The sequence below is a fragment of the Phyllostomus discolor genome, chromosome X (assembly GCF_004126475.2).
Source record: "Phyllostomus discolor isolate MPI-MPIP mPhyDis1 chromosome X, mPhyDis1.pri.v3, whole genome shotgun sequence".
Taxonomy (NCBI): domain Eukaryota; kingdom Metazoa; phylum Chordata; class Mammalia; order Chiroptera; family Phyllostomidae; genus Phyllostomus; species Phyllostomus discolor.
This window is the reverse complement of record NC_050198.1, coordinates 84,025,193-84,037,677: the sequence shown is the minus strand read 5'-3', so window position 1 is coordinate 84,037,677 and position 12,485 is coordinate 84,025,193. Positions and strand designations below refer to the sequence as shown.

At 37.7% G+C, this 12,485-nt stretch overlaps 1 non-coding gene across 1 annotated transcript; it reads right to left on the bottom strand.

Moving 5' to 3' along the window:
* Positions 1-8,606: 8,606 nt before the first annotated feature.
* Positions 8,607-8,741, bottom strand: LOC114505872. Its single transcript, XR_003685327.1, has one exon. It is a non-coding gene; the product is annotated as a small nucleolar RNA SNORA48 (small nucleolar RNA).
* Between the last annotated feature and the right edge of the window lie 3,744 nt (positions 8,742-12,485).

Below are 12,485 nucleotides of genomic sequence, written 5' to 3'. Positions count from 1 at the left end.
GAAAACACAAAAATTTGAAACTAATCAATACTCTCTTTCTAGACAACATAAGAAACTTTAAATACTAGACTTATGTACTGCTTCTCTCAATATGTGCTAACATTGTATTTTAATTCTATATATTTGTATACTTTAACCCTGTAAGACTTATTTACTTTTTTTATACAGTTAATATTTATTTAGGTTTATCCATATATTTTTTACATGCTTTGCTCTTCTCTCCTACCTGAATCCCTGGCATCTGAGATAATTTTTAAACTTATTTTTAGAGAAAGGGGAAAGGAGGGAGAAAGAGAGGGAAAGAAACATCGATGTGTGGTTGTCTCTCACCCATCCCCACCCAGAGAGCTGGCCCACAACCTAGGCATGTGCCCTGACTGGGAATTGAACCAGCAACCTCCTAGTTTGCAGACTGGCACTCAATCCACTGAACCACATCAGCCAGGGATGAGATAATTTTTATTCTACCATTGGAATGTCCTTTACTGAGGTTCTACTGATGGTATGTTCTCTCACTATATTTCACCCTCTTTCATGAAAGATGCTTTTGCAAGTCATACAATTATAGATCGGTAGTTATTTTCTGTTGGTGTATTAAAGCTATCATTCAACTGTCTTTTGGCTCCATTGTTCCTATTGGGAATTAGCTGTCAGCTGTCTAGTGTCTCTCCTTTCTATGAAAGTAATCAGTCTTTTCTCTTTGGATGCTCTACTCTGGTGTTTCTTCTCAGCTCTGAAAGCTCTCAACTATTGCCTCTGTCTCCTTTCCTTCTGGAAATCTGATTTGCACCTGAATCTATCACTCTAAGTTCCAAGTTTATTTCTTGTTTGCTTTCTTCTATTTTTTTCAGAAAAAATCTTTATCTACTAGATGTTATATTATATAACTTGATTTGAAACTTACCAAACAATAGCAAAGCCTGAAAAGGCTAGAAAATCATTTTGTACTCTCTTTCATATACAGTAGTCCCCCACTTACCAACAGTTTCACTTCTGCAGTTTCAGTTACCCATGGTTAACCATGGTCCAAAAATATTAAATGGAAAATTCCAGCAACAAACAATTCATAAGTTTTAAATTGCTTGCTGTTCTGAGTAACATGATGAAGTCTCTTACCATTCTACCCTGTCCCACCTGAATGTCAATCATGCTTTTGTCCAGCTTATCCATGGTGTATATGCTACACACCCATTAGTCACTCAGTAGCTGTCTTGTCTTTCAGATCGACTATTTCTGTTCAAGTAATGCACATTTTACTTAACAATGGCCCCAAGTGCAAATGTAATGATGCTGGCAATTTGAATATACCAAAGACAAGCCATAAGTACTTCCTTTAAGTGAAAAGGTGAAAGTTTACAGTAAGGCAAGAAAAAGCCATACTTAGGTTGCTAAGATCTAGGGTAAGGATGAATCTTCTACACATGAAACTGCATAATTTATACATTGAACTTTATCATAGGTATGTACGCATAGAAAAATATAGTATATACAGGGTTCAGTACTGTTGTTTCAGGTATTTACTGGGGGTCTTAGAACTTATGCTTCAGGGATAAAGGGGGACTACTATATTCTATCTCTTTGCTTTTCTGTGCTGATGTTTATATTTTTCAACTTTCCTATAAGTTTTATTTAATCTTTATTACATTTTCCATTACCATTTAGTCCTCTTATACCCCCCACCTCCCATCAATCACCACAATGTTATACATGTTCATGAGTCCTTTTTCCTTTTTTGCTCAATCCCTCCACCCAATAACCTCCCCTCCCCATTAGCTGTCACCTATTCTCCATCTATGAGTCTGTCCCCATTTTCCTTGTTATTTCAGTTTGTTCATTAAATTCCACATATGAGTGAAATCATATGGTATTTGTCTTTCTCTGACTGAGTTATTTCACTTAGCATAATGTTCTCCAGGTCTATCCATACTGTCACAAAGGGTAAAATTTTCTTCTTTTTTATAGCTGAGTAATATTCTATTGTGTAAATGTCCCATAGTTGTTTTATCCACTCATCTACTGATGGACACTTGGGCTGCTTCCATATCTTGGCAATTGTAAATAACTGAAATGAACATAGGGGTGCTTATGTTCTTTCAAATTAATATTTTGGGTTCCTTCAGATATTTTCCCAGAAGTGGGATCACTGGGTCAAAAGGCATTTCTATTTTTAATTTTTCAAGGTGTCTCCATACTGCTTTGCACAGAGGCTGCACCCATCTGCATTCCCAGCAACAGTGCAAAAGGGTTCACCTACTTCACATTCTTGCCAGGAATTGTTTGTTGATTTATTGATGATAGCTGTTCTCACAGGTGTGAGATGGTGTCCCATTGTGGTTTTAATAGGCATTTTTCTGATGATTACTGGCATTGAGAATCTTTTCATATGTCTATTGCCCATCTGTATGTCTTCTTTGGAGAAGTGTCTGTTCAGGACCTTCACCCATTTTTTAATTGCCTTATTTGTTTTTTGTTGCTGTTGAGTTTTGGAAGTACTTTATAAATTTTGGATATTAACCCCTTATCAGATGTATTAGCGAATATGTCCTCCCATTCTGTGGGTTGTCTTTTTATTTTGTTGGTGATTATTTTTCTGTGCAAAAACTTTTTTAGTTTAATGCAGTCCCATTTGTTTATTTTTTCTTTTGTTTCCCTTGCCTGGGGAGATATAATCCAAAAAAAAGTGGCTATAAGCAATGCCTGAGATTTTGCTTTCTATGTTTTCTTCTAGGATTTTTATGGTGTCAGGTCTAACATTTAAGTCTTTGATCCATTTTGAATTTATTCTTTTGTAAAACTTTCTTTTTTAAAGATTTTATTTGTTTATTTACTTATTTATTTATTTAGAGAGGTCAATGGAGGGAGAAAGAGGGGGAAAACATCAATATGTGGTTGCTTCTCTCACACACACAACTGGGGAGCTGGCCCACAACCTAGGCATGTGCCCTGACTGAGAATCAAACCAGCAACCCTTTGATTCGCAGGCCAGTACTCAACCACTGAGCCACAGCAGCTAGGGCTTGAATTTATTCTTGTGTGTGGTATAAGAAAGTGGTCCAGCTTCAATTTTTTACACCTATCTGTCCCATTTTCCCAACACCATTTATGGAATAAACTATCTTTAGCCCACTGTATGTGCTTGTTTCCTTGGTTGAATATTAATTGACTATAAAGGTGTGGGTTTATTTCTGGGCTGTTTGGTTCCATTGGTCTATGTGTCTGTTTTTATGCCAGTACCATGCTGTTTTGATTACTATGGCCTTATAATAGTTTAATATTAAGTAGTGTGATTCCTCTAACTTTGTTCTTCTTTCTCAGGATCACTATTGCAATATGGGGCCTTATGTGGTTCCATATAATTTTTTTTTGCATTTGTTAAAAAATTTATTTTAATCATTGTTCAAGAACAGTTTTCTCCCTTTTACTCCCAATCCAGCCCACCCACCCAACCCTCCCCACCCCCCCTCCCATTACCACTCTCCTCCTAGTTTTTGTCCATGTGTCCTTTAAATTTGTTCCCGTAAACCCTTCCCATTGTCCCCTGAAATTCCCTCTTCTCTCCCCTGTGGTCACTGTCAGCCTGTCCTCTATTTCAGTGTCTTTGGTTATATTTCCATATAAATTTTTGAAAAATTTGTTGTTGTTCTGCGAAATACATCATTGGAATTTTGATAGGAATTTTATTGAATCTATAGAACGCTTTGGTTAGTATGGGCATTTTAATGATGTTAATTCTTCTTTTCCATAAACACAGTATGTGCTTCTACTTATTTGTATCTTCTTCAATCCCTTTCTTCAGTGTCTTATATTTTTCTGTCTACAGGTCTTTTACATCCTTGGTTAGGTTTATTCCTAGGTATTTTACTCTTTTTGAAGCAATTATAAATGAAATTATTTCTTAATTTCCCTTTCTGTTAGTTTGTTATTGGCATATAAAAATACACCTGGTTTCTGGATATTAATTTTTATCCTTCTACTTTGCTAAATTCATTTATAAATTCTACAAGTTTATTGGTGAAATATTTGGGGTTCTATATGTACAGTATTGTGTCATCTGTAAATAAAGACGGTTTTACTTCTTCCTTTCCAATTTGGATGCCTTTTATTTCTTGTTCTTGTGTGATTGCTGTGGCTAGGATTTCCGGTACTAAGTTGAAGAAGAGACATGAAAGCAGACATCCCTGTCTTGTTCCCGATCTTAAGGGGAACACTTGTACATTTAGCCCATTGAGTATGATACTGGCAGTGGGTTTGTCATATATGACCTTTTTTTAAAAAATATATTTTATTGATTATGCTATTACAGTTGTCCCATTTTCCCCTTCTCTCCCCTCCCCCCGTACCCCCCTCCCACCCACATTTCCCCCCCTTTAGTTCATGTCCATGTATCATACTTATGAGTTCTTTAGTTTCTGCATTTCCCGTACTATTCTTGCCCTCCCCCTATCTATTTTCAACCTACATTCTATGCTACTTATTCTCTATACCTTTTCCCCCTCTCTCCTCCTCCCACCCCCCTGCTGCTAACCCTCCATGTGCCCTCCATTTCTGTGGTTCTGTTCCTGTTCTAATTGTTTACTTAGTTTCTTTTGGTTTTGCTTTAGGTGTGGTTGTTAATATTTGTGAGTTTGCTGTCCTTTTACTATACATGTCTTTTCTTTATCTTCTTTTCTTAGATAAGTCCCTTTAGCATTTCATAAAATAAGGGTTTGGTGATGATGAACTCCTTTAACTTGACCTTATCTGAGAAGCACTTTTTCTGCCCTTCCATTCTAAATGAGAGCTTTGCTGGATAGAGCAATCTGGGATGTAGGTCCTTGTCTTTCATGACTTGGAATATTTCTTTCCAGCCCCTTCTTGCCTGTAAGGTCTCTTTGGAGAAATCAGCTGACAGTCTGATGGGAACTCCTTTGTAGGTTACTGTCCCCTTATCTCTTGCTGCTTCTAGGATTCTCTCCTTCATTTTTACCTTGGCTAATGTAATTATGATGTGCCTTGGTGTGTTTCTTCTTGGGTCCAACTTCTTTGGGGCTCTCTGAGCTTCTTGGATTTCTTGGAAGACTGTTCCTTTTGCGAGATTGGGGAAGTTCTCCTGTATTATTTGTTGAAATACGTGCTCAATTTGTTGCTTTTCCCCTTCCGATTCTGGTACCCCTATAATTCAGATATTGGAACATTTAAAGGTGTCTTGGATGCTCTTAATCTTTTCCTCAATTTTTTGAATTCTTATTTCATCATGCTTTCCTGCTTGGTTGATTCTATCTTCCTTCTGGTCCACTGTATTGTTTTGAGACTGATATTCCTTCCTTTCACTATTGGCTCTCCTCCGCATATCTTCCTGCATCTCTTTTATGGTAACCTGCATCCTTTCATTTAAATTCCGCCCAAAGTCAATCAGTTCTGTGAGCTTTCTGATCACCAGTGTTTTGAACTGCGCATCTGATAGATTGGCTATTTCTTGGTCGCTCAAAAGGATGAGTCCTGGGGGGCTGATCTGCTCTGTTGAAAACATATTTTTCCCCTGTCTCCCCCCCCCCCCCCCCCCCCGGTCTGGTTGCTCTTGTTACGGTGGGGGGCGGAGCCTTAGGTGCTCACCGGGGCTGGGATCCCCAGTCGCTAGATTGTGACGTTATATGTGGGGGCGGGGCGGGAGCGGGAGTGGGGACCGGAGAAAACAATGGCGATAGTTCTGTTCTCCTGGACTCAGACCCTTGTCTGGGCTCCCGGGCTGCGAGTTCCGCCCTGGTCCACAATTGCTACCCCTCTGGGTCTGCCAGCCGCAGCTTGAGTACTCAGGGATCACCGCTGCGTTCTTGCACTCCATGGCTGTTGCGCCCATTTCACGCCAAACTTTCCCTGACCTCTGCGCTCCGCCGACCCGAGCCAGCCCCGCGCCCACCCAGCTCGTCTTCTCCTACCAGTCAGGATGAACATGTCTACTTCAACTTCTTGGCTGCCCGACTTCCATTCAGATAAATCCTCTGCCGGATCTGGGTGTTATTCTGATTGTAAATTATTGTTGTAAATTATTGTTTTTCTAATCTTGGTTGTACGAGGAGGTACGGTGCGTCCACCTATTCCTCCATCTTGCCGGAAGTCCCCCATATATGACCTTTACTATGTTTAGGTTTGTTCCCTCTATTCCCTCTTTGCTGAGAGTTTTTATCATTAAATGGGTGCTGGATTTTATCAAATGCTTTTTCTGCATCTCGATATGATCATGTGGTTTTTATCCATCATTTTGTTTATGTGGTAAATCATCTATTAATTTCTGAATGTTGTACCAACCTTGCATTCCTGGAATAAATCCCACTTGATCATAGTGTATAATCTTTTTGATGCATTGCTGTATTCAGTTTGCTATTATTTTCTTGAGGGTTTTAGCATCTATGTTCTCAGGGACATTGACCTATAATTTTCTTTTTTTGTAGTGTCTTTATCTGATTTTAGAATTAGGATAATGCTGGCCTCATAAAATGAGTTTGGGAGGCTTCCCTCTTGTTGAATTTTATGAAATAGATTGAAAAAGAGGGGTTTTAGATTTTCCCAAAATGGTAAAATTCAAAGCCCTGGCTTATGTAGCTAAGTGGATTGAGTGCAGGCCTATGAACCAAAGGATAGTTGATTTGATTCCCAGTCAGGGTAAATGCCTGGGTTGTGGGCCAGGTCTCCAGTAGGGGGCACATGAGAGGCAACCACACATTGATATTTCTCTCCTCTTTCTCTTTCCCTTCCCCTCTTAAAGTAAATTTTAAAAAATGTTTGGTAAAATTGACCTGTGAAACCATCTGGTTCAGGGCTTTTGTTTGCTGGGAGTTTTTTTTTTTTTTTTATTACTGCTTCAATTTCACTAGATGTGACCTATCTATTCAGATTCTCTGATTCTTCCTGATTAGTTTTGGAAGAGTGTTTGTGTTTAGGAACTTATCCATTTAGTCCAGGTTTTCCAGTTTGTTGGCATGCCATTTTTTTATAATATTTTCTTATAATCCGCCCTGGCTGGTATAGCTCAGTGGATTGAGCTCGGGCTGGGAACCAAAGTGTCTCAGGTTCGATTCCCAGCCAGGGTACATGCCTGGGTTGCAGGCCATAACCCCCAGCAACCGCACATTGATGTTTCTCTTTCTCTCTCTCTATCTCCCTCCCTTCCCTCTTTAAAAATAAATAAATAAAATCTTTAAAAAAAAAATATTTTCTTATAATCCTTTGTATTTTTTTGGTGTCAGTTGTTATTTCTCCTCTTTCATTTCTGATTTTACTTATTTGGATCCTTTCTCTTTTTTCCTTGCTGAGTCTGGTTAAAGATTTGTCAATCTTGTTTATCTTTCAAAGAACTAGCTCCTGGATTCATTGATCTTCTGTATCATTCTTTTAGACTCTATTTAATTTACTTCTGCTCTGATCTTTCTTATTTCCTTTCTTCTACTCCCTTTGGGTTTTGCTTGTTGTTCTTTTTCAAGTTCCTTTAAATATAAAGTTAGATTTTTTTGAGCTCTTTGAGGTTTTTTGTTTTGTTTTGTTTTGTTGTTTTGTTTTGTTTTGTTTTTGAGAGGCCTGTGATGCTATGAATTTCCCTGTTAGGATTACTTTCCCAGTGTCCCACAGATTTTGGATTGTTGTGTCCTCACTTTAATTTGTTTCAAGGTATCTTTTGATTTCTTCCTTGATGTCATCGTTGACCCATTCATTATTTAATAACATGTTATTTCACTTCCAAAACTTCGTGTGTTTTTCAATGTTCTTGTGATTGATTTCTATATTCAAGAATAGTAGTCAAAAAGTGCTTGATATAATTTCAATCTTAAATTGATTGAGACTCATTTTGTGTCCTAACATGTGGTCTATCCTAAGAAACATTCCATGTGCACTTGAAAAGTATGTATATTCTACTGCTTTGGGGTGAAATGCTCTGAAGATATCAATTAAATCCATTTGATCTAGTGTAACACTTAAGGCTGCTGTCTCCTTATTGATTTTCTGCCTGGAAGATCTATCCATTGAAGTCAATGGGGTGTTAAAATCCTTGACTATGACTGTATTTCTGTCAGGCTCTCCTTTTATGTCCATCAAGATTTCCTTCACATATTTAGGTGCCCCTATGTTGGGTGGGTAAATATTTACTAGGATTATATCCTCTTGTTGGATTGTTCCCTTTATCATTATGTAGTGTCTTCCTTTGTCTCTTACTGTAGCCTTGGTTTTAAAGTCTATTTTGTCAGATATAAGTACTGCTACCCCAACTTTTTTATTTTCCATTCGCATGAAATATTTTTCTCCATTCCTTTACTTTTAGTCTGTGTGTACCTTTCTATCTGAGATGGGTTTCTTGGAGGTAGCATATATAAGGATCTTTTTTTCTTATCCATTCAGCTACCCTCTGTCTTTTGATTGTAGCATTTAAGTCATTTACATTTAAGGTGATTATTGATAGATATGTATGTAGTGCCATTTTATTGTTAGACTGTTTTCCTTTTCTTTTTTTCTTCTTCTTAAAACAAGCCCTTTAACATTTGTTACTGTGCTGGTTGGGTGTTAGGAAAGTCTTTTAGCTTTTACTTGTCTAGAAAGCTTCTTATTTCTCCTTCAATTTTATTTCTTTTTAATTTTTTCCATGTGTCCAAGGCATGAACCAGGCATGGGTGCAGACCAAAAGCCAACCTGGGATAAAACACAGTTACTTTGTCCCTGGCTGATATAAGACAAGCACCACCAAACCAGGTGCAACTCTACCCAGATCAGGGAAAGTCTCCTTTGATTTTAACTGATGGCCTTGTTGAGTAAAGTAGCCTTGCTTGTAGGTCCTTTCTTGTGATCATCTTGAATATGTCACACCACTCCCTTCTGGCCTGAAATGTTTCTGATGAGTAATCAGATACCTGTCTAATTGGTGCCGTCTTGTAGGTAACTACCTGTTTTTCTCTTGTGGCTTTTAAGATTCCTCGTCTTTAAGGCTTGTCATTGTAATTATGATGTGTCTCAGTGTAGACTTCTTTGGATCCAACTTGTTTGGGACTCTCTGAGCTTTCTGGACTTGTGTGTCTTTTTCCTTCACCAGATTGGGGAAGTTTTCAGTCATTATTTCTTCAAATAGGTTCTCAATCCCTTGCTCACTCTCTTCTCCTGACATTCCCATGATACTGATGTTGTTACTTTTCATGTTGTCCAAAATATTTCTTAAACTCTCCTCTTTTCTTAACTTCTTTTTTCTTTTTGCTGCTCTGTCTGGGTGTTTTTTCTACCTTGTATTCTAAATCACCAATACGATTTTCTGCTTCATCTAACCTGTTTATTCCTTTCAGTGTATTATTTACTTCAGATACTGCATTCTCATTACTGACTGGTCCATTTTTATTATTTCTATGCATTTTTTCATGCTGTTGAGTATCATTATAATCATTACTCTAAACTCTCTATTTGATAAATTACTTGCCTCCATTTCATCTAGTTCTTCTTCTGGAGAATTCTCTTGTTCTGCCCTGTCCTGCTTTGCAAAACCAAGGAAAACTCCTTTGTAGTCATGTGGGAGAATGGTTGAGAAAGTAAGTTAACTTCTCCTTCTCTGAGGGTTTAATCATTTTTGGCATTAATCAAATGGGAAAAAGACTTCTATTAGACTTTCCACTTTTATTGGTTGCTGGACTTATGACTTTTACCCCATCTTTTGAGTGGCTTTTGCAAAGCTGAAATTCTCAAACTCTTCAAATTCAACAAATGTCTTCAGGACAAAGCTGATGTCCTTACTTCACTTCTTTATGTTTTCACAGTCCCTTAAGTTTTATCCTGATAATTCCCTACCTTACAAACCTTTAAAGCTTTAAATAGATGTTTTCTTATCTGTTAACCATTACTTTTTGTTTTCAGCAGTGATGACATGCCTGAAACAGAAAACCTATACTCCCTCTTTGGTCTACTTCAACATAACTTCTGGATCCACTAAAACTCCTTTTACAGAGGTCAGAAAAGATCACTACATTGCCATACTGATTTGACATACTTTTCATTCCTATCTAATTCAACCTCCCCACAGTTTCTGGCACACCTGATTATTTCTTTTCTCTTGGAAGCAGTTTCTGGCTTTCATAACACCTCACTTTGCTCTACAACTCTTCAATGACTATTTCTCAGGGCTCAGGTCTGAGTCTTCTCATTTCTGTATTTCTTCTGCTACCATTCTGCCTTAATTTACTAATATCTTTTTCTTATATTATTTTAATAGCCTCTTCATTGAATGTCCTCTGCCCACTCTTCTCTCCAACAAATCCATTCTCCCCACAGCAACCAGAGTGATTTTTTAAAATGAAAATCAGATCATGTCATTTTGCCTGTGTCAAATCTTTCTCTTTTTTAATTTTTATTTATTTATTTATTTATTTATTTACTTTAAGTGAGAGGGGAAGGGAGGGAGAAAGAAAGGGAGAGAAACATCAGTGTGTGGTTGCCTCTCATGTGACTCGCACTGGGGACCTGGCCTGCAATCCTGGCATGTGCCCTGACTGGGAATTAAACTGGCGACCCTCTGGTCCACAGCCCACGCTCAATCCACTGAGCTACACCAGGCAAGGCCAAATCTTTCAAAGTATAGCATTTGAACCTTAGATAAATTGCAAACTATTTAACGGTGCCCACAAAACAGTATGATCTAACTCCTGTTTATACGTCCATAATTGTTCTCTTATGTATTACTGTAGACAAACTGACCTTTTTTCAGTTCCTCAACATGTCATTCTTTCCCACCTCAGATCCATGACACTTGTTCCCTTTTCCTGGAATATTTCCTGGAATATTCCATGATTTTTACATCACTTACTCCTACTATTTTAGTTTTCTATAACTGTCACTGTCTGAGACTTTCTCTGGCCAACTAATCCAATGAAATCCTGTTAGTTTCCTTTAGAAAATGTATCATATTTTTTATTACATGTTTATAATAAATTTATTTATTTAAGTTCTGTCCCCACAATTATCAGTAAAGGCCAGGAATGTGGAAGCCCAATTTGCTCTCTTCCCACTCTATGCCCAAGACTTCCTTAGTGCAGCATTTGGCACATAGTGGCAGTCCAAGAAGCAAATGCTAAATCATTGATTTTTTTATTTCTTTAAGGACACCTACAAAAAAGTACAATTATAATTAGAAATTGCATGTCAATCACAGGTTTAGAACCAAGGGGTATTAGTTACATGACAATAATACTCATAGAGCCCTGAAGAGAATGGCTCGTTGGTTGTGCATTGTACAAAGTAAAAGGCCACCAGTTTGATTCCTGGTCAGGGCACATGCCTAAGTTGCAGTTTCTGTCCTTGGTCAGAGCATGTACAAGACACAATCAATATATGTTTCTATGTCACATCGATCTTTCTCTCCCTCTCTTTGTTCCTCCTTTCTCTTCTCTCTAAAATTAAATAAAGAATTTTTAAAGATACTGTCTTTAAAAATAATATTCATAGAGATCATGCTAAATAAGACATATTTGTGAATAGACCTATAGTGTTTAAATTCATATAGCCTAGAGTACTTTACCCTGATTATTATTTATCCTTTATTTAAACAAAATAAATAATCATCTACAAATAGCATATGTTTCTCATGTTGGTTTGCAATTTTATTATTTAGAACTCTGAAAACATTTTCCCTCAGATCTGACATAATACACAGTGTTTAAGTTCCTTTGGTTAGTTCATAATGTTATATATATATATATATATATATATATATATTATTGATTATGCTATTTCAGTTGTCCCATTTTCCCCCTTCACTCCCCTCCACCCTGCCTACCCCCTCCCACCCACATTGCCCCCCTTTAGTTCACGTCCAGGTGTCATAAGTTCTTTAGCTTCTACATTTCCCATACTATTCTTGCCCTCCCCCTGTCCATTTTCTACCTATTGTCTATGCTACTTATTCTCTATATCTTTCCCCCCTCTCTCCTCCTCCGACTTCCCTGTTGCTAACCCTCCATGTGATCTCCACTTCTGTTGTTCTGTTCCTGTTCTATTTATTTGCTTAGTTTGCTTTTGTTTTAGGTATGGTTGTTACTAACTGTGAGTTTGATGTCTTTTTTTACTGTTCATATTTTTTATCTTCTTTTTCTTAGATGAGTCCCTTTAACATTTCATATAATAAGGGCTTAATGATAATGAACTCCTTTAACTTGGCCTTATCTGAGAAGCACTTTAGCTCCCCTTCCATTCTAAAGAAAAGCTTTGCTGGATAGAGCAATCTTGGATGTAGGTCCTTGCCTTTCATGACTTGGAATACTTCTTTCCAGCCCCTTCTTGCCTGCAAGGTCTCTTTTGAGAAATCAGCTGACAGTCTGATGGGAACTCCTTTGTAGGTAACTGTCCCCTTATCTCTTGCTGCTTCTAGGATTCTCTCCTTCATTTTTACCTTGGCTAATGTAATTATGATGTGCCTTGGTGTGTTCTTCCTTGGGTCCAACTTCTTTGGGACTCTCTGAGCTTCCTGGACTTCCTGGAAGTACATTTCC